Source organism: Panthera pardus, unplaced genomic scaffold (assembly GCF_024362965.1).
Source record: "Panthera pardus isolate Hobbes unplaced genomic scaffold, ASM2436296v1 HiC_scaffold_21, whole genome shotgun sequence".
Classification (NCBI taxonomy): Eukaryota; Metazoa; Chordata; class Mammalia; order Carnivora; family Felidae; genus Panthera; species Panthera pardus.
In genome coordinates this window covers 867,700-887,164 of record NW_026526777.1, presented here as the reverse complement: position 1 = coordinate 887,164, position 19,465 = coordinate 867,700, and the positions used below count along the sequence as shown (strand labels likewise).

At 47.0% G+C, this 19,465-nt stretch overlaps 1 protein-coding gene across 1 annotated transcript in view; it reads left to right on the top strand.

Moving 5' to 3' along the window:
* Positions 1-7,473: 7,473 nt before the first annotated feature.
* The window catches only part of ADAR (adenosine deaminase RNA specific), a 38,892-nt gene continuing 26,900 nt past the window's right edge, over positions 7,474-19,465 (top strand). Inside the window, exon 1 of the mRNA XM_053908731.1 lies at positions 7,474-7,573. The gene's annotated coding sequence lies outside the window, so the exon portion shown is untranslated. The remainder of the gene's footprint in view (positions 7,574-19,465) is intronic.

The following is a 19,465-nucleotide window of genomic DNA, read 5'->3' as shown; positions in this document are numbered from 1 at the left end:
TATATTAGGAATTACAGGACGCCTGACCGGCTCAGTCGGTTAAACAACCGACTCTTGATTTTGGCTCAGGCCATGATCTCACAGTTTGTGAGTTCGAGCCCCACGTCCAGCTCTAGCCTGACAGTGTGGAGCCTGCTTGGGACCCTCTCTCTCCCTCTTTCTCTGCCCCTCCCCCACTTATTCTCTCTTTCTCTCTCTCTGTCAAAATAAGTAAAAATAAACTTTAAAAATATTTTTAATAAAATAAATATATATAAAAACAATTACAACAAATACATGTGACCAAAAATTGACAGTTACAAAACAGAGATTGCCAGTTAAGAATTTTCAAAAACGCGGCTATGTATATGAGTACAGCTAAAGCAAAAGAACTTAGGTTGAAAATAAAAGGATCAAAATGACATTCTAAGCAAATGCTCACTACAAGAAAGCTGATTTGACTATGTTAATATCAGACAAAAAATAGGCCTTAAGATAAAGAGCAGCAAAGAAATAGAAAGGGATAACTGTGTAATGACATAAGATTTAGTTAACCAAAAATTATACTAACGCAATTCTAAACATATAAGCACCTAATGAAACACGTTTAAAATATAGAGAATATAAACTGGTAAAAACTACAAGGAAAAATTGACAAAGGTACCACCGGTGGTAGTCATGTCATGAAACCTGTGTTTTCAGCATGACTTCATCTATGACTACTGATCCAAGCAGACAGAAAAGGGAAAAAAAAGACCAGCAAAGATACAGGATATTTGAACAACAAAAGTACCAAGCTTGCACCAATATATTACTTTTATACCCAATAGTGAAAGAAAGCAAACTTTCTTCAAGCACACATGGAACATTTATAAGATTAGAGCATATACTAGGCCAAAAAGCAACTATCCACAAATTCCAGAGAAAACTATCACAAAAACTATGTTCCGATCACAATGCAAGTATTTAGAATTAATTTAAAATTGTGATAGATTCTGAAATTTAAGAACATGTTTTTTAAATAACTCATGAGTCAAAGAAGAAACCATAATAAAAACTTAGATACATTTTACAACTTAATGATAATGAAAACAGTATCTATCAAAACTTGTGGGAGGGACATCTGGCTGGCTCAGTCGAAGGAGCATGCGATTCTTGATTTCAGCGTCATGAGCTCAAGCCCTACATTGGGCATGGAGCCTACTTTAAAAAAGAAAGAAGAAAGAAAGAAGGAAAGAAGGAAAAAGAAAGAAAGAAGGAAAGAAATAAAGTGAGAAAGAAAGAAAGAAAGAAAGAAAGAAAGAAAGAAAGAAAGAAAGAAACATGAAGTGGGAAAGTGGGAAAGAAAGTGGGATATGAAAAGTAGTCCTTCATGAGAAAATTATTGCTTTAGATGTTTTTTATATAAGGGGGGACAGGTTAAACATTAATAAAGTAAGCACAAAACTTAAGAAGCAGAAAACAAAATAAACCCAAAGAAAGTAGAAGGAAAGAGATGATAATTATAAGAGCAGAAACAACAATAGATAATGAAACAGGAAGCCAAGACACAGAGAAAATCCACGAGTTGGTTCTGTGAAAAGGCCAACAAAATAGCCTCTGCAGTGATTTATCATAGAGAAAAAATAACATAAGTAATTCATCAGTCAGTTTTGACTATAACCAGACTTGAAGCTGTGTTACGAAGCTGTCATCATCAAGACAGTATGGCACTGGCACAAAAACAGACACTCAGATCCATGGAACAGAATAGAGAACCCAGAAATGGACCCATAAACGTATGGCCAACTCATCTTCGACAAAGCAGGAAAGAATAGCCAATGAGAAAAGGACAATCTCTTCGACAAATGGTGCTGGGAACACTGGACAGCGACATGCAGAAGAATGAACCTGGACCACTTTCTTACACCAGACACAAAAATAAACTCAAAATGGGTGAAATACCTAAACATAAGACAGGAAACCATCAAGATTCCAGAGGAGAAAACAGGCAGCAACCTCTTTGACCTCGGGCACAGTAACTCCTTACTCAACATGTCTCCAGAGGCAAGGGAAACAAGCAAACGTGAACTATTGGGACCTCATGAGGATAAAAAGCTTCTGCACAGCAAAGGAAACAATCGGCAAAACTAAAAGGCAACCGACAGAATGGGAGAAGATATCTGCAAACGACCTATCAGATAAAGGGTTAGAATCCAAAATCTAGATAGAACTTATCAAACTCAACACCCAAAAAACAAATAATCCAGCGAAGAAATGGGCAAAAGACATGAATAGACACTTCTGCAAAGAAGACATCTAGATGGTGAACAGACACATGAAAAGATGCTCAACATCACTCATCATCAGGGAAACACAAATCAGAACCACAATGAGATACCACCTCACACCTGACTAGTGCAGCCACTCTGGAAAACAGTATGGAGGTTTCTTAAAAAGTTAAAAATAAAAGGATCCTTCGATCCAGCAATTGCACTACTAGGTATTTATCCAAGGGATACAGGTGGGCTATTTCAAAGGGGCACATCACCCCAATGTTTATAGCAGCACTATCGACAATAGCCAAAGTATAGAAAGAGCCCAAATATCCATGGACAGGTGAGCGGATAAAGAAGATGTGAGATATATATACAATGGAGTATTGCTGGGCGATCAAAAAGAATGAAATCTTGCCATTTGCAACTATGTGGATGGAACTAGAGGGTATTATGCTAAGTGAAATCACTCAGAGAAAGAGAAATATTATATGATTTAACTCACATGTAGAATTTAAGAAACAAAACAGATGAACATAGGGGAAAGGAAGAAAGAATAAGATAAAAAGAGAAAGGGAGGCGAACCATGAGAGACTCTTAAATACAGAGAACAAGCTGAGGGTTGCTGGAGAGGTGTTGGGTGGGGGATGGGCTGAATGGGTGATGCGTATTAAGGAGGGCACTTGTTGGGATGAGCACTGGATGTTATGTGTGAGTGATGAATCACTAAATTCTACTCTTGAAATCATCACTACGCTAAATGTTAACAAGCTTGGCTGTAAATAAAATAAATTTTTTGACTATAATATGCCGTGGTAGCTGACAAAATTCCAAATTTCGTTTATTTTTTGCCTGCTGCATAGGCCAACTACAGAATCACCATCAGACTTTCCTCCACGTGTCCTCTCCATTTGGGGACCCCCAGGGACAGCCGTGCCACTCTCATGGCAGAGAAGAAAGAGCAAGAGAGCTAGGGCAGACACATACGATAGCCTCTAAAATGTCTGCTCAGATATGATGTCACTGTGACCAAAGCCATTGCCAGACGAGTGGGTGTCCATATTCCTCCCACAAGAGGCACTTCAAATCAGGTAACAGGTGTGAATGTGCAGTCCTCTTACAAGAAGGGGGGCAAATATTGGAGGAACAGTAACACAGTCTACCACAAGCAATATTATAGACGTGAAAGGAGAGGTAACTGCAAACACGGCAGGGACTGACAACACTACCAACAGCTTTGCGCCAATAAACTTTAAATCTTAGAGGAAGTGGAGAAGTTCTTTAAACCGCTTCAAGGAGAAATAAGATACCTAAACAGTCTCACAGTCTCATGAGTATTACTGAAATGAAAGCAGTATTTTAAAATCTTCCCACAGGGGTGCCTGGCTGGCTCAGTCAGTAGACCTGGTAACTCTTGGTCTTGAGGTGATGAGTTTGGGCCCCACCCTGGGTGTAGAGTTTACAAAAAATAAAATAAATAAATAAATAAATAAATAAATAAATAAATAAATAAACAAATAAATAAATCTCTTTCCACAAAGAAAATACCCAGCCCAGATAGTTTTATAGGCGAATTCTCCCAAAACTAGAAGGGAAAGATATTCCAGAGGATATCTAAACAGAAGGAATACTCCTTGTATCATTCTATGAGCCTTAAAACACAGATGAAGGCAGAATGAGAAAGGAAAATCACAAGCCCATGATGTTCATTAATACAAAAGTAAAAATCCTACATAGCATATAAGCTGAGTAAAACAGCATAGAAAATTGATCATAATTTATGGTCAAGTAGTTTATCGTAAGAGTGTAAGGACAATTTAATATTAGAAAGTCTATAAATGTCCTTTATCAATATATTAAAGGCAGAGAAAAATATGATCATCTCATTAGCTGTAGAAATTTTTTGATTAAATTCAATATCCATTCAAAATAAAAACTTTTCAGTAAATTAGGAACAAGAGGAACCTTCTCTGACAAAGGGGGTTTACAAAAAGCCTACCAAAATATCATTCTAAATTTATTTACCAAAAATAATTCTACAAAATAATTCAAAATTTACTTTTCAAAACTCAAAATCAAGTCCAGACTGCCCAAGTCAAGAACGTCAGGGAACATCACCATTTCTGTTAATTAACTAGTGTTATACTTTCAGAAAAATAAAAAGCAAAAATGACTGGAACTGACATTATTTTCATATAATGATTGTCTACATATTGTTTACAAATTATTAGAAAGAACAAATTATTAAAATCAAAGACTAAGTGTTGTATCCAGCATGGTGGCCGGATACAACATCAATATACAAAACTCAAATTTATTTCTACTCCAGCAACAGACCATTACAAAGTGTAAATTTAAAGAATATCCCTTACAATAGCATCAAAAGCTACAAAGTATCTAAGAATAAACCCAAGAAAAAACGTGCAAGATCTGGATTCAGAAAATAATAAGGCTTTACTGAAAAGACATTAATGAAGACCTAGTAAAAAGATGGCTATTCCTTGTTTATGAATTGGAAGACTCAGAATCATAAAGATGTGAATTCTGTCCAAACTTATATGTATATTCAACGCAATGTCAATTAAAATCCCAACAGGTTTTGTGTATGTGTGTGGGTGTGTGTGCCCACGCAACTCGAGAAGCTCATTCTAAAATATGTCTGGGAAAACGTAGGGCCAAGAATAGCCAAGATGGAACACGAAGAAGAAAAATAAGGAAGATTTTCCCTCCTAAATAACCAAGACTTTTTATTTAACTATGGTAATTAAACAGTGTGGTGTGGACACGAAGACAAATTGTCCAGTAGAACAGAATAGACAGTTTAGAAATACGGCCATGCACAAACGGAACGGTAATATATGACCAAGTTGGCATGACAATCAGTTGGGAAAGGAGGGGCTAGTAAAAAAACAAACCTGGGGGGTGGAAAACTCATGTGCATGTAAAAAGTAAAACCATAAGCCAAAGTAAATTCCAGAGAGCATAAGAATTCAAACATCAAAAACAAAACTAAATATGTTTGGAAGTATAAGTTAATGTATATTGGGGTGCGGAAAAAAACAGAATAAACACTTATAAACTCAAAGTTAAGAACATGTATTTATCGGAGCGCCTGCATGGCTCAGTTGGTTAAGCATCCAATTCTTGATTTTGGTTCCAGTCACGATCTCACAGTTTGTGAGGTGGAAACCCGCGTTAGGCTTTGTGCTGGCAGTGCCGAGACTGCTTGGGATTCTTTCTTTCTCTCTCTCTCTCTCTCTCTGCCCCTCTCCTGCTCATTATCTCTCTCAAAATAAGTAAATATTTAAAAATTAAAAAGTAAAATTCTTAAGTAAATTTTTTTTAAAAAGAACACTTTTATCAAAATAGGAAGTGAAAAGACAAGCAACACGACATGAGAAGAAATTTGCAACAGATACGTGACAAAGGAGTAGTGTTCAGTACAATCCACTAGAAAAAAAAAAAAAACCAGTGAGGAAAAGACATGAGTGGGTATCATAAAAGTGAGTCAAGGATGGCCCCCTAGGTTGTTTGTTTCCGTACAGCAGGCTGGGACCTATAAACTCAAAACCTGCCAGTAAGTACCAAGCTCAAATTTTTACACATCCAGTTGTTTTAAACACTGTTCCGACAAGCTGTTAGCCACTTAGAGCCACGTGCCTGTTTTGCATACTTCACGAAACTGCACCCAACATCCACTGGTCACAGAGAAGATAAACCCTGTGGCTATAATGACCCCAACCTGCGGCTGCCCTTCAGAGCTTTCTGACCCAGCGACTCCCTGCTGGGCTGCAGAGCAACGGACACCTAACATCTGGTCTCCTCTCCATCTAAATGCTCCGGAGTCTCTGGATTGTCTAGTTCTGAGGGCCTTCCCCACCTACCAATCTGTCAAAGGTGACCCAAAGAAAGCCTGTGTGTGTGTTACTGCCACCTCGTGGTCTTATCTTTTTCCTCGCTCTGCCTTGACATCCCTCCAGCCCCAGACACTTGTATTTCACAGTCAAGAACTACAGATGGCCAACACACTATATGAGACGTTGAACCTCGGAGATGTGCCGATAAAGCCAGGACAGGACACTATATAACTCCCCTTTCATGGCCCGAAATCAAGAAGCCTGCAGTGTGAGGGGAGATATGGTGCTGGTACAAGTGGAACTGGCGGCATAACCACTCTGGGTAAAGATACGGCACCATCACATAAAGTCGAACGTGACACACCCAAACCCCATCAATTCTACTCGTAGGTAAATGTGCCCAAGAGAAATTTTTGTACAGAAACACCAAAAGGCACTGCTCGTAACCACACTGTTGGAAATCGCAAAAACAAACAACAAAAGCAAAACTAAGCAAACAGACCTAGAGATTGCATAAACGTTCAGCAGCTGGAGAATGGACAATGATACACTCACATAATGGACTATTATGTGGCAGTGGCAATGAATGCTGGTGTCCCCCCGGGATAAGCACGCTGAAGCCCTCGTACTGGGAAGCGCTAGCACTCGTGACTGGGATTGGGGGTGCAGGAAAGAGCCCCCACGGAGACCCCTAGGCCTTCGGCCACATCAGAAGTCTACCCCCAGGAAGGGGACCAGGCTGGCACCCTGCTTCCAGCCTTGAGAACCTGTTGTTTCTAAACCCGTGGTGGCTTGTTAAAGCAGCTTGAATGGGCCAAGACGCTTAGCAACATCTTTGTGAAAAGTCCAGAACGCTAGACAAAAGTTAAAAAACGAAAGTAGTGTTATATCGCTTAATAATGAATATAAACGTGAAAGTCCGTTGCAGCGATGGAAGAGTTGCTGTAAACACAAATCAGGATGGAGACGAATTCCGAGGGGCGGCAGCGGTGAAGGATGGAGACTCATCCCCACACTGAAGTCAGTGGGTCGGGCGGTGAGAGGGCGAACACCGAATGACCTTCGAAATTAAACGGGCCGTCCGAAAAACAATAAATAAAGAAACGGGCCATCCGAGGACCAGCGGTTGCGGCGTCGTAGTAACCGGCCCCGTGCACTTGACCGCCACCGAAACCCCCGAGGCACCTCGCGCCGCGCCAGGCCGGGAGCGCACCCGCGGGCCGCCCCCCGCACCGGCACCCCGGCGAGCCCCCGGCAGCCCGGGACGGCGGAACCCCCGCCACCGCGACGCAGACAAAAGAGGCGCCGGTCACGTGACGCTGCCGCCCACGCCCGGCGCGCCGTGACGTCACCACTCGGCGACCGGGCCATTGATTCCCGGCGGCGGCGGTGGCGCGGCTACGTGGTGGGGGCGGGCGGGGAGGGTCCGCGGCCGTGGCAGCCTGTGGGGTCGGGCCGCGGCCCGGAGGATCACCGCACCGGGTAAGAGGCTGTTTCCTTCTCTGCATCCCCTTCCCGGCCGGAGCGGCTGAGGAAGGGGGCGCGGGGCGGGGGCGGGCGGGGAGGGTGCGTGCGTGCGCGTGTGCGCCGGCCCGCGCGCGCGCGCGTGTGCGCCCGGCGCGCGCGGATGCTCTGGCGCGCGTGCCGGCCGGAGCCCAGCAGCCGGGGACCCGGGGCGCCGCCGCCCTGGGCGCGAGAGCGGCTGGACGCGGGGCTCGCGGGGCTCCCGGGCCGCGTCCCCGCCCGGACTGCCTGCGCCCCGCGGCCCCCCGGCCGGCCCGCGCCGGCCCTGCGCGCCTCCCGCGGGGAAGGCGTGGGCGTCCGCCGTGGACAGCCCGCAGCGGGTCGCGGCCACCGCGCCGAGCCTCGGCCTGGCCCTGCTGCGGGAGGCCTCGTTGCGTCACCTCCCCGTCCTCCGTCCTCCATCCGCCCGGCGTGATTCTTGGGCCCCGCTAGCGGGTAAGCCTGCCGCAGGTGTTCCGTGTGATGTCAGAGTTTGGGAAACTTGCCTTTCCAGAAGGGATACCTGTCCTTGGGTTTTCCGGGCAGCGGGGGGGCAGTCTCAGCAGGCGCCTAGCCGGGAGGGCAGGGCACTGGCACACAGAGGTCCCTACGGTGGCTGCTGCCGGAGGGGGAGGCCGAGTAGGTCACGGGGAGCGTCAGATTGTCGAGCGAATGTGGGCGAAGGTGCCAACTCCATCTTTACCGAGCAAGGCTTGTCCCCCTCGCGTCGAAGCATCCGAATGTCTTTTTCTTTATTTAACAAACACTTGCGTGCTCGCTGCACGGGCCGCAGAGAGGTAAGAGTGGAAAGGGGCGTGAGCTTTGGAGTCAGGTGTGCCGTCTGCCATCTGTGCGACACTGAGTTATTTAACTTCTCTGCTCCTACTCGGGCTTATCTGCAAAACGAAGGTAATGATGTCTGCTTTGCACGGTAATTGTCAGAATCCGAAGTGCCAAGCTGTTGGGAGTAAGGGCACGGCACCCAGGCGCTTGAACTTGCTCCCTTGCTGAAGGTGCCCCGTTGCTTCGGCGGATTGAGAGCGGGGAACTTTTTGCTATTTTGGATGTTTGCTATTCTGCCAGATACGATGAAGCAGACTTGGGGGGGGGGATCTCAAAACCCACAATCTCTCCACTAAAGACCTCATAAAATTGTAGAACTGGAAAGAGGTTAGGGCTTCACTTATTAAGTAATTATTAATAATTGCTTCTTATCGAGTACTTGCTGTGTGCCCGACACTGTCCCAAGCGCTTTACATACACTAACTTCTTTCATTCGTCCGGCAACCCAGTGCAGGAAGTAAGCATATCCCCATTTTGCAGATGCAGAATAGGAGTCTCAGCCACAATCCTGAGACTAGTTAATGGCAGAACTGGAACTTGAACCCAGAACCCAGGCTTCTCAGGCTGTATGGAGCTTGAGCCTTGTTATTTCTCAGTGATGAGAGAGAGAGAGAGAAAGGGAGAGAGAGGGAGAGAGGGAGAGGGAGAGAGAGGGAGGGAGGGAGAGGGAGAGCACGCCCTGGCAGTGTGAACCTGTGTAGGGGGATAAGGGAGGCATAAGCAGAGCTTAGAGGGCCAGTATTTGCTGCAAGAATAATATTTCAAATTGTTCAGTGATAAATTATCTTTTATTTTACATTTTACCCAGCATGGTCCAGATGTGAACCGAGATTTGGCCTTTTCACCCAGAGAAAAAGGAAAGGCTCACGGGCACACAGTGCTGAGATCGTGGGCACACAGTAGGTATTTGGGAAATGCCTGTGGAAAGAAGAAAAAATCTTGAGGTATTGTTATTTCTGCCAGACTGAGACCCATTGCTCAATACACAAAGGCTGCCTTAAGCCACTGTTACACAGTAACAGTATAATATGAGCATCTTTCCTATTCATGGACTTAAAGATTTGGTGGGTTGTTTTTTTTTTTTTAATGTTTGTTTATTTATTTATTTATTTTTTTAACATTTATTTATTTTTGAGACAGAGAGAGACAGAGCATGAACGGGGGAGGGGCAGAGAGAGAGAGGGAGACACAGAATCCGAAACAGGCTCCAGGCTCTGAGCTGTCAGCACAGAGCCTGACGCGGGGCTCGAACTCACGGACTGCGAGATCATGACCTGAGCCGAAGTCGGCCCCTTAACCGACTGAGCCACCCAGGCGCCCCAATGTTTGTTTATTTTTGAGAGAGAGCGTGCACACGCCAGTGGGGGAGGGTCAGAGAGCAAAGGACCGAGAATCCAAATCAGGCCCTGTGCTGACAGCAGTCAGCCCGATGCAGGGCTCGAGCTCACAAACCCGGAGGTCATGACCTGAGCTGAAGTCAGACACTTAACTGACTGACCCACCCAGGTGCTCCCAAGGACCTAAAGATTTAAAGCTGTGTCTCAGACCAAGATTGGAATTCTGATCTGTGACCAACTGATGAGAGTTTTCAAATACGTGAACAAGAGAATCTGAGCTCTGGGCATCTGTAGTGATCTCTTGAGATATAGCAGTTTATTTTGCTTTAACATCGTAGGTTTGGACCATATTGGGTCCAGCTGCCTGAGTTAAGTTTTCTGGAGAACACCGGATGATTGTTTGGTATAGAGGTAAAGAGTTCAAGATACTAGCTTTGTGGCAATATGAAATACTTAGGAAAGACCTGTGACTAATGGGCATTAATGTGGGAATAGTAAACTGGTTTCAAACAGTTGATGTTGGTGGTGGTTTCCGTCAGCTGTCGTTCTGGGTTCTATTTGACGATGTCTTAGGGCTGTAGAGTGGATTATACCAACTCACAGGTTTATGTTCCTCGCCCATATAGACTTACACGCCCCCCAAGTTCCTCCGCCCGAGAAGCTGTTACTGCCTCTGTACCCTCCCAGGTGCCCTAAAGCACCCAATTCACCGTCTTCATCAACCGTAATGGGAGAAACTCTGCCAGGGTGTATGCTCTCATCCCCCCGAACCCCGTCACCACCACACACAGAGTAAAGCTCTTTCCCAAAAAGAGGGTGCGTTAACCCAGTCGTAGATGGCAGAAACCCAGTGTGAACTCAAGCAAAAAAGAGCCCCTCCGCCTTTGACAATTTAAGTGGAGGTCCAAGGATGAGCCTCAGGTGTGGCTGAAATAATGTCACAGACTCTCGGCCCTGCCTTTCTCTGCTCCTTTTTTTGCTTATTGGCCTCATTTTCTGCTGTTTTCTCTGTACGCACCGGCAGCCCCAAGCTGATGACTTTGCAGTGCTCTTCTGCATTGTAAACTGGTCACTGTGGACAAGGGGACGGGGACACCATAATTGGACAGGTGTGTCACGGGCCCACTCCTGGGATGCCAGAGTAAACCGCTTGTCCGTACCCACGTGGAGTGACTGCCGCGTGTACGTGTGCGCGCACCCCTGCTCGGATCCTGCTTCGAGGCCCTTCCGGAGCCTTCCGACTGGGACGCCCGCCCTGGTTTTGCTTGTCCGTCAAGTTGTTGCTGTGTGGCCCTGCTCCTGTGCCCTCTGACCTTTCCACACCCGTGCTCCCACCGCATCCGCCCTTCCCCACGGCTTCAGACGATCTGCTGTCGGGGTTCAGGTCACGATTCTCCCAGAAGCCTCCCTGGGCCTCCGTCGATGGGTTAGGCCCCCTTCTCTCTGCTTATGGATCAACACCGGAACACGGCCCTGTTGTAGATTTGAGGGCCCCCGTCCTTAATTGGCGATATTTCTCTTAACACTTATAACCCATCGGTGTTGCGTGGTTGTTTGTTGCCTGTCTCTCCTCGTTAGGACATCAGCTTCATGAGAATAATGAGTAAAAGCATTTTTGTTTCATTCACTGGTGTGTTTCTAGGACCTAGGACAGTGCCTGACACGCAGCACGTGCTTGATAAGCATTTATTAAATGCATGAATGAAAGTCTGCCCACAGGGAGAAAATGCTGCCATCGTGTTGATGAGGACTCCAGTCTGCCTGATAGATTCAGTTCTCCCTGTAAATGTCTGCAGACGCCAGGACTCCGGGCCCACCCTGCAAACGCAGAGCCTCTCCCCGTGTGCCTGCACAGGCCGAGGTCGGGCCCCACGGAGAAGCCACGTGGAAATTCCACCCCGTGAAATGTTTCGCTCCCCACTCAAACCTTTCTCAACAATGATATGGTGTATATGGAGGCTTTTTCCGTAGTTTGAGGCTTTTCCTTAGGGTATTTATTTTTAAAACATTTATTTGAGCACTTATAATGTGCCGGGCATTGTTCTAAGCCTTTTATAAATAACTCATACTTTGATTGGAGTTTTGGGATCAAGAGTTGTGAACTTTAACATTTTTTTCCTTTTGAATACCAGACACTCAAGAAAGGCTAAAAAATCCCAATTAGAAAATTCTAAAAGAGATGAGACCTGCAGCTCACCTCACCCTGCAGAGGCCGGCCTGTGGTGCGTGCCCCCCTGACCTTTCTGGGGTTTTACAGTCGCAGCTGTTAAGTAAATGAAGTTCTGTGTGCGTCTCTGGGCTGCAGACGTAGAGGTGCCCGGGTCTCTCTCAGGGACTTACTGCGTTTCGCCCCCGTGCAGCTCTGCGTGGCCATCTGCACCTCGCCTCCCCCGTGCGCTCGTCCGGGCGCTTCTGTTCCCGGCCCCGCGCTGGCTCGGGGTGTGTGTGGCGGCCGGATGGGGGGCCAGTGGCGCTTCGGCCCCGGGGCTGTGCGGTGTTGGTCTTCCGCCCTGTCCCCGGGAAGGCCCACGTCTGCCCTACGTACAGAGCACGTCTGTCTTTCCCGGAGAGGGGCCTTACCTTCCAGAAGCCTACCTGTGCCATGCCCACTCCCGACGAAAAAGGGAGCGGGTGCCCTTTAGTTTCTTCTTTAGCACAGAGTAGTTCTCCTAGAAATAGACGCTCGGGGTGAGGGCCGCTGTGTAACCCCACGCTCCCCTCCAGGCACCGGGCCCCGCCTGTATCTGCTGCGGCCTGCGGTGCTGGGCTCGGTCCCGACGCGCTTCTCGAAGACCGCGTGCCCAGCACCCTGCCCAGCGCCCTGTCCGCTCCGGGACCGGGCGTTTTAACGAAAACCGGAAAATCTTTGTTACATTGAAAATTACTGTCTGGTTTTAATGTGTATCTTTTCTTATGATTAAGTTTGAGCTCTTTACAGACGGTTACCTTGTTTATTTCCATTTTTTTAAATTCTCAGTCAATATTTTGTCTATTCACTTAATTGCATTTACGTTATTTTTTACAAATTCTACAAATTCCCTTAAAAAACCTGAATGTGTGCTCCTTATAAAAACAACTTTATATGCCGTGGATATTTTTCTGATTTGTTGTTTGCCATCTAATTTTGGCTTTTTCATTAAACATACAAAACCTGCTTTTCGTTATTCTGTAGACGAATTTTGTGCTTTTTGATTTCTTCCTTTGCTTGCAAGCTTTAAAGTGTTTTTTTCTCATTCTGTATTCCAGTATTTTATGTTTTGCTTTTTTTATTATTTTAAACAGCTAATACTCCATTTTATTTTAGATTTTAACAAATATTTTATGAAAATGCTGCATCATGTTTTAAATAAAATCAGTTTGAATTAGATGGTCTATATTTTATTTTACATTACATTAGTGCATATATGTTTTTCCTTTTTAAAATAATTTATCAGAATATCAAAGCTTGTTCCACAAAACTGAGATTGAAACATATGTATGTATAATTCTTTTAATTTTAACATGCTTAGCATATCCACGAATCGCCGCACGGCATAGTGTGTCTCTGTGGCTGCCCATGTGGGGTAAGAACTCGTCCATGTGTAGCCAAAGGACAGGTGGAGCCCCTCCAGCCCTTATGTGCTGTTTCCCTAAGACCCTTTTTTATTAAGATACAATTACGTGCAATAGACGGCAAATACTTCAGTGAATATTGATAAATATATATGTCCGCTAGTCACCACCCAAATCGGGAAATTAAAACCTTTCTATCACCCCAGAAAGTTCCCTCATGCCACTGCCAGAAACCAGTCTCCCCAGAGTCACCACTGTTGTGATGTCTGTTATCTCCATACATCAGCTGAGTGCTGTAAAATTTCACACAAATGGAGTTCTACAATGTGCACTTCTGTGCGTGGTTCTTCCGGTCGGGATCAAGCGGGTCGCGCGTGTCATTACCCTGTGTGTGAACGGACATCGGGTGTTTGTGCGTTCGTCACATGAAGGACGTTGGTTTGTTTCCAGTTTGGGGCTCTTAAGAATAAAGCTCTATGACCATTTTCTTCGTCTTTTTCTGTTGAGGTACGAAACACATTGCTACACGAAGTGTAGCATTTTCAAGCACGTGGTACAATCGTCTTACGTACATTCACATCGCCAGCCAACCGTCCAGAACCTTTTCTCTTGCAAATCCGAAACTCTGTCTCCATGAGGTGGCAACTCCCCCTTCCTGCTCTTGTGCGGGTCTCTGTTAGCCTTCTTCCCTTCTTCCGTGGCGCCTTTTTGTGGCCGCTTCTTTGTATCTTCCTGGTAAGTGCGTGCCTGGGAGTATAGTTGCTGGGTGTTGGTGGTGGGACGCTTAGCCTTAGAAGGAGCGGCCAGTTTCCACGGTGCTGGCACCGGTTCGTGTTCCCGCCGGCAGTGTATGAGAGTTCTAGCTGCTCCGTAGCCTCCCCAGGTTCAGATACTGCCCAGGTGTTTTTATTTGAGCTGTTCTGGTAGCTGCGAAGTGGAGTCTTACGCTGTTTCCACTGCTACACTTGGAGCTGCTTTTTTTAATGCTTATTTTTGAGAGGGAGAGAGACAGTGCGAGCAGGGGAGGGGCAGAGAGGGAGGGAGACACAGAATCCCAAGCAGGCTCCAGGCTCTGAGCCGTCAGCACAGAGCCCGACGCGGGGCTCGAACCCACGGACCGTGAGATCATGACCTGAGCTGAAGTCCAGAGCCAATCATTTAACCGACCGAGCCCCCGGCGCCCCTAGGCTTCGCGCATCGTAAGGGCGAGTTTTATGCCGTTTGTATTTGTTTTCTTATTCTTACTGGACCCTCCCCCCCCATTTGAGGGGTGGTAATGCTTTATAACAGGAAACTTGAAGATTGCAGAAAACTGTTAAATTGAATAAAATCACTGGTAACTACGCCTGTCAGACACCCGTACTTGTTGGCGTGCTTCACACAGCGCCGTGTGGCTTATCCCGCACACAGGCCGGTGCTGGGGTTGCTTGATTGAGCAGCTCGGCCCTGTCCCGGCCTCCACTCTGCCACCCCAGGACATCACCTGTTGGCAGCAGGAATCCTTTGTCACAGGAAGCCCTGACAGCTTTTTGTGTTTTCTTGGCCAGAATCGTCACATGTATCACTGGCCAGAGAAACGGAATCGCCAAGAGGAGGTTATTAGATGCCCCACAATCCTCCCTCCGGGTCTGGGGAGGAAGCCTGGCCTTCTCCGAGGAAGGTGGGCAGAATCGGGCTGCCTCAGAAAGGAAGGCTTTCTTGTGGGGTTGGTCGGTGCCTGCCACTTGGGCGCGTTGTTTTCCAAAAGCTGAAGTTCTGTTTACAGTTTTGTGTTCTGTTCACTTGTTATGATTTAAACATTTCCCGTGGCGTTAACTCTGTAAATACCACTCTTATGTGTCATGTAACTAATTCATGGGTCTTCCAGAATTTATGTGACCATGTGTTCAACTTGGGACTTGACGGCTGTTTTCAGTTTTTCCCTATTGTAAACGATGCTGTCGCAAACGTAAGTTTTCATACTAGATTTCGGGTTTTCCTCCTCAAGATGGATCTTTATTATCATGTTCACTAATAATAACTATGCAGTCCTAGGATTACATTGTCATTAGTGGTAATGGCTGTTGGCTGTTAGCTGAAGTCACGGACATACTTGAGACCTCTGACGCCCAGTGTCCAATTACTTCCGTACAACACTCGGACCCGTCGTCCAAGTAGCCGTTTCTCCCCCTCCCTTCTTGGTCTTCTCCCTCCCACCTCTTCCTTTCATCCAGTCATTAACGCATACTCCTCTGACAGGTAATTTGTCGTGTACCTTCTATCACCAAAGCACCGTGCTGGGTCACGGCTGTAAGACTTGTGCTGCTCAGGAGAGACGGACGTAACGCGTAATCAGATAGCCTGCAAATGCTTAGCTGCAGCTAGTGCTAAAGACCGTGAAGAAAGCTTCCTAGGGTTATGGGTACTATAAATCTTACATGCCTTCTGCTCCCGGCACAGGGACAAGACGAGGAGGAAACGGTGTGTGCCTGCAAGAGTGCTCTGTGGCTGTTGGACAGACAGAGCGGAAGGTGCCTTTTGTGAAGTCTGCTCAGGGGACGTTTAGCCAGGAAGCGGGGCACGCTGCAGACCTTGTCGTGACCTTGGGCCTTTATCCAAAGAGCAGTGGGTAGCCATAAAGGGTTTAAAGGACGGAGATGGCGGCGACCTAATCGTATTTGAGAACATTTCGGGTAGGGCCAGCGTGGGTTCCTAGAGTCCAAGATGAGACTGCGAAGGCAGACGTAGAGTCCCCAGCTACCACTGGGTGGTCTTATTTTTTTTGACCGATTTATTACATTTTCGTGTCTTTAGTTGTTAGTGCGATTGTTTCCCCGAATGTTTGACAGGCGTTTATACTTCTTGTTTGTGTGTGCGAATTGCCTTTTTATCAACTGTACTGTTGATAAAAGCACAGCGTGGGGATGGCTTAAGGCCAAGGCCACCTGCTGTGAGCCAGAGTGCTGGCTCTGGGACTTCCAGCAACCTCCGTGGCTTTGGTCTGCCTCAGTTTCCTCTTCTGCAACATGGGGACCGTGATTGTGTGCCTCTCGGGTGATGGGGGTTGGAGGGTAGGCCGGCGTGCCGGCTGCAGAGCAGTGCTCACCACTGTGTGTAAGTGTCTGACACGCACACGCGCACACGGCTCTGGGTCCCACGTGTGTTGTAACGGGTTCCCTCTCTGCTTTCATGTTTTTATTAATATATTTTTAAACTGACTCTTAAACACTGTCCTGTTTTTTGAACCACAAACTTTATCTGCAGTGAACAGATGTCTTCCCTTGCTGTGAAACAAGTCAGACATTCTGACTTAGTTTTTTAGAATACTTTACAAATAGCCTTTTAATCCATTTGTAATCTGTTTTGGCTTATTACTGTAAGACAAGGCTCCAAATACGTTCCCCCCCCCCCCCCCCAGAAGCCAGTGAGTTGGCGAGCTCCCTGTGTTGACATACCCTTCCTCCCTCCCTGCTGCTTTTGGCTCCCTGTCACATGTCAGACCAGTATACACGCTTTAGGGAACGTGGTCCTGCCCTGTCAGCCTGGAGCTCCATCCTTGTGTCGTACCAGACTGCTGTGAATTAAGACAGTGTAAGTAATCATTGGTCAGATACTCAGTCCTTTCTGCCCTGACCTCATTAGAACTTGCAGTGACCAGTTACTTACTTTGGCTCAGTTCGTAAATTGTCCCGCCATCTCATTTGGGGTTGGCGTATCCTTGTACTTAAGAATTCACTCCTCAGCAGAGTTGTATACTTTTCCACATGTAGGCTTTCACATTTCTTAAGATTATTCCTAGATGTTTATTTTTTTAATGTTTTAGTTGCTGTTAAGAGTACAGTATTTTTACCCTACACATAAGAAAGAAGTTGTGTTTTGTATATTTTTCTTATATCCAGCCATATTCCTTGACTGCCCATTGGTTCTAAGAATTTTTCATTCTGGGGTCAACTGCAGTTCTGATACTATCTGCAAATAATCTGTTTTTTCTTTACTTTTAGTGTATCTTTTTTTCTGCTTTAGGATATGCTAGAATTTCCAAAACAATGTTAAGTACCATATTTTTTTCATTCTAAGACTTTTGAGCATAAAGCATGCTACTGACTCAATAATAGCCCGGGGGGGCTATCATATGAAATATATACACACCTTGTAATCACATCACAATATCAGAAATGTTAGAGGTGCACCTCAGAATTGAAATAAGATAACAGTAGTGGTGGCCATCCTTACTTTATTCCTCATTTTATTGGGAATGCCTAACCCATTTTAAATATGATATTGGCTGCTGATTTGTGCTGGACAGTGTCTGTAATATTTTTTCAAATAAAACAAAAGGTTCTAATTCTGCCAGACAGTAATGGGAAAGGCGTACTGTTTGGTTTAAGTAAAACATGGAAATTGTGGCTGTGCACATGTCGTCTCTGACAGCCGGTCTGTTTCAGCTTTCTCCTCTGATAACCTCAGATGGCAGGAACCCCTGGACCGAGCAAGGCCTGTGCTAGTTTCGCACTCGGAGCTCCCTGTTTGCCCCGGCCGTCAGGATGGTGTGTCAGCTTCCTAGAGCTGTAGTACAAATTGCCGTAAATTTGGTGACTCAAAACAAGAGAAAATTGTTCTCAAAGGTCCGGAGGCCAGAAATCTGAAATCCGCATCACTGGGCCAACATCGGGGTGTCGCAGAGCCGTGCTCCCTCCAGGGGCTCTAGGTGAGCATCCCCTTCCGGTGTCGGGCGGCCGCCTGCATCGCTTGGCCTGTGGCCACGTTCTTCAAACCTCGCCTCTCTGTCTTCACACACCTTCTATACACAGAGCTGGTGTGTGTAGTCGGGAACGTCTGTGAACTCGTCGGTGCCGAAGGAAGGCTTTTAAAGATCTGTTACTCGTTCCCTCTGGAAAGAACACTGCAGATGCCTGGAGACGGCTCCGCTTTCGTTCACAGAAAGTCCGTCCACCGGAAGTGCGCCGAGAGCCCCTCCACCTCGGCCCCTTCCGCCGTCCCCAGTCTCCAGCGCTACAGCAACCGAGACGCGGGCCGAGTACACGCCTTCTAAGACTGTTATGAAGACAGAATTACAAGCTGGTCAGTGCAGGCTGGAGCGCGGAAAGAAAAAAGCGACGTCAGCATGTCGGTTCGGTAGTAAATGGGTCATGCCGGGAAGCGGCCACTTGGCACGTGGCTGTGCAGCCACCGGCTGTTGGTGAAACCCGCCCGCTCACCCGGGACACAGCGCGGACCGAGGGGCAGAGGCTGCCTTCGAGCCCGCCCAGAACGGGACCGCGCTTGTCCCCTCCGCCTCCCACGAGCCTTGGAGACAGGGACATGACCCTCGCCAGGAGCTGGGGCTGAGCCCATCCACCCACGGGCCGGGCCTTGGGAGGAGGAGAAGGCGAGGGTGAGTGGGAGGGCCCCCCTTTGGACCCTGACTCAGAGGAGCCCAAACGGGGGCCGGGAGCCGAAGCTCTCCGCCGGCCAGCGCCACACCGGAAGTGAGCCGTGCGCTGGGTGCCAGGCCGGCCACAGGAGAGGCCGTTTCCGGGGCGGGGCTTGACGCGTCGAGTCACGAGAGGGCCATCGTGTGGGGTTTTAGAAGACTAAACACACACGCCCGGGTTAGACTTGCACGTGAGGGGCGCCTGGTGTCTCAGTTGGTTAAGGGTTCACTTCAGCTCCCGTCGAGATCTCACAGTTCGTGGGTTTGAGCCCCGCGTCCCGCTCTGTGCTGATGGCTCGGAGCCTGGAGCCCGATTCGGATTCTGTGTCTCCCTGTGTCTCCGCCCCTCCCCCACTTGTGCGCGCGCACGTGCTCTCTCTCTCTCTCAAAAATAAAGATTTAAAAATTCTTCTTAAAAAAAAGGACATTTGGGGTGCCTGGGTGGCTCAGTTAGTTAAGCGTCGGACTTTGGCTCAGGTCATGATCTCACGGTTCATGAGTTCAAGCCCCACGTCGGGCTCTGTGCTGACGGCTCGGAGCCTGGAGCCTGCTTCGGATTCTGTGTGTCCCTCTCTCTCTGCCCCTCCCCTGCTCACGCTCTGTCTGTCTCTCTCTCAAAAATGAAATAAACATTAAGTAAATAAACTTTCATGTGAAATGGGTAGCACGGCCTGTCAGCCATTACTATTAGTATGGTTTTGCTATTCTTCCTAATATTCTATCTTT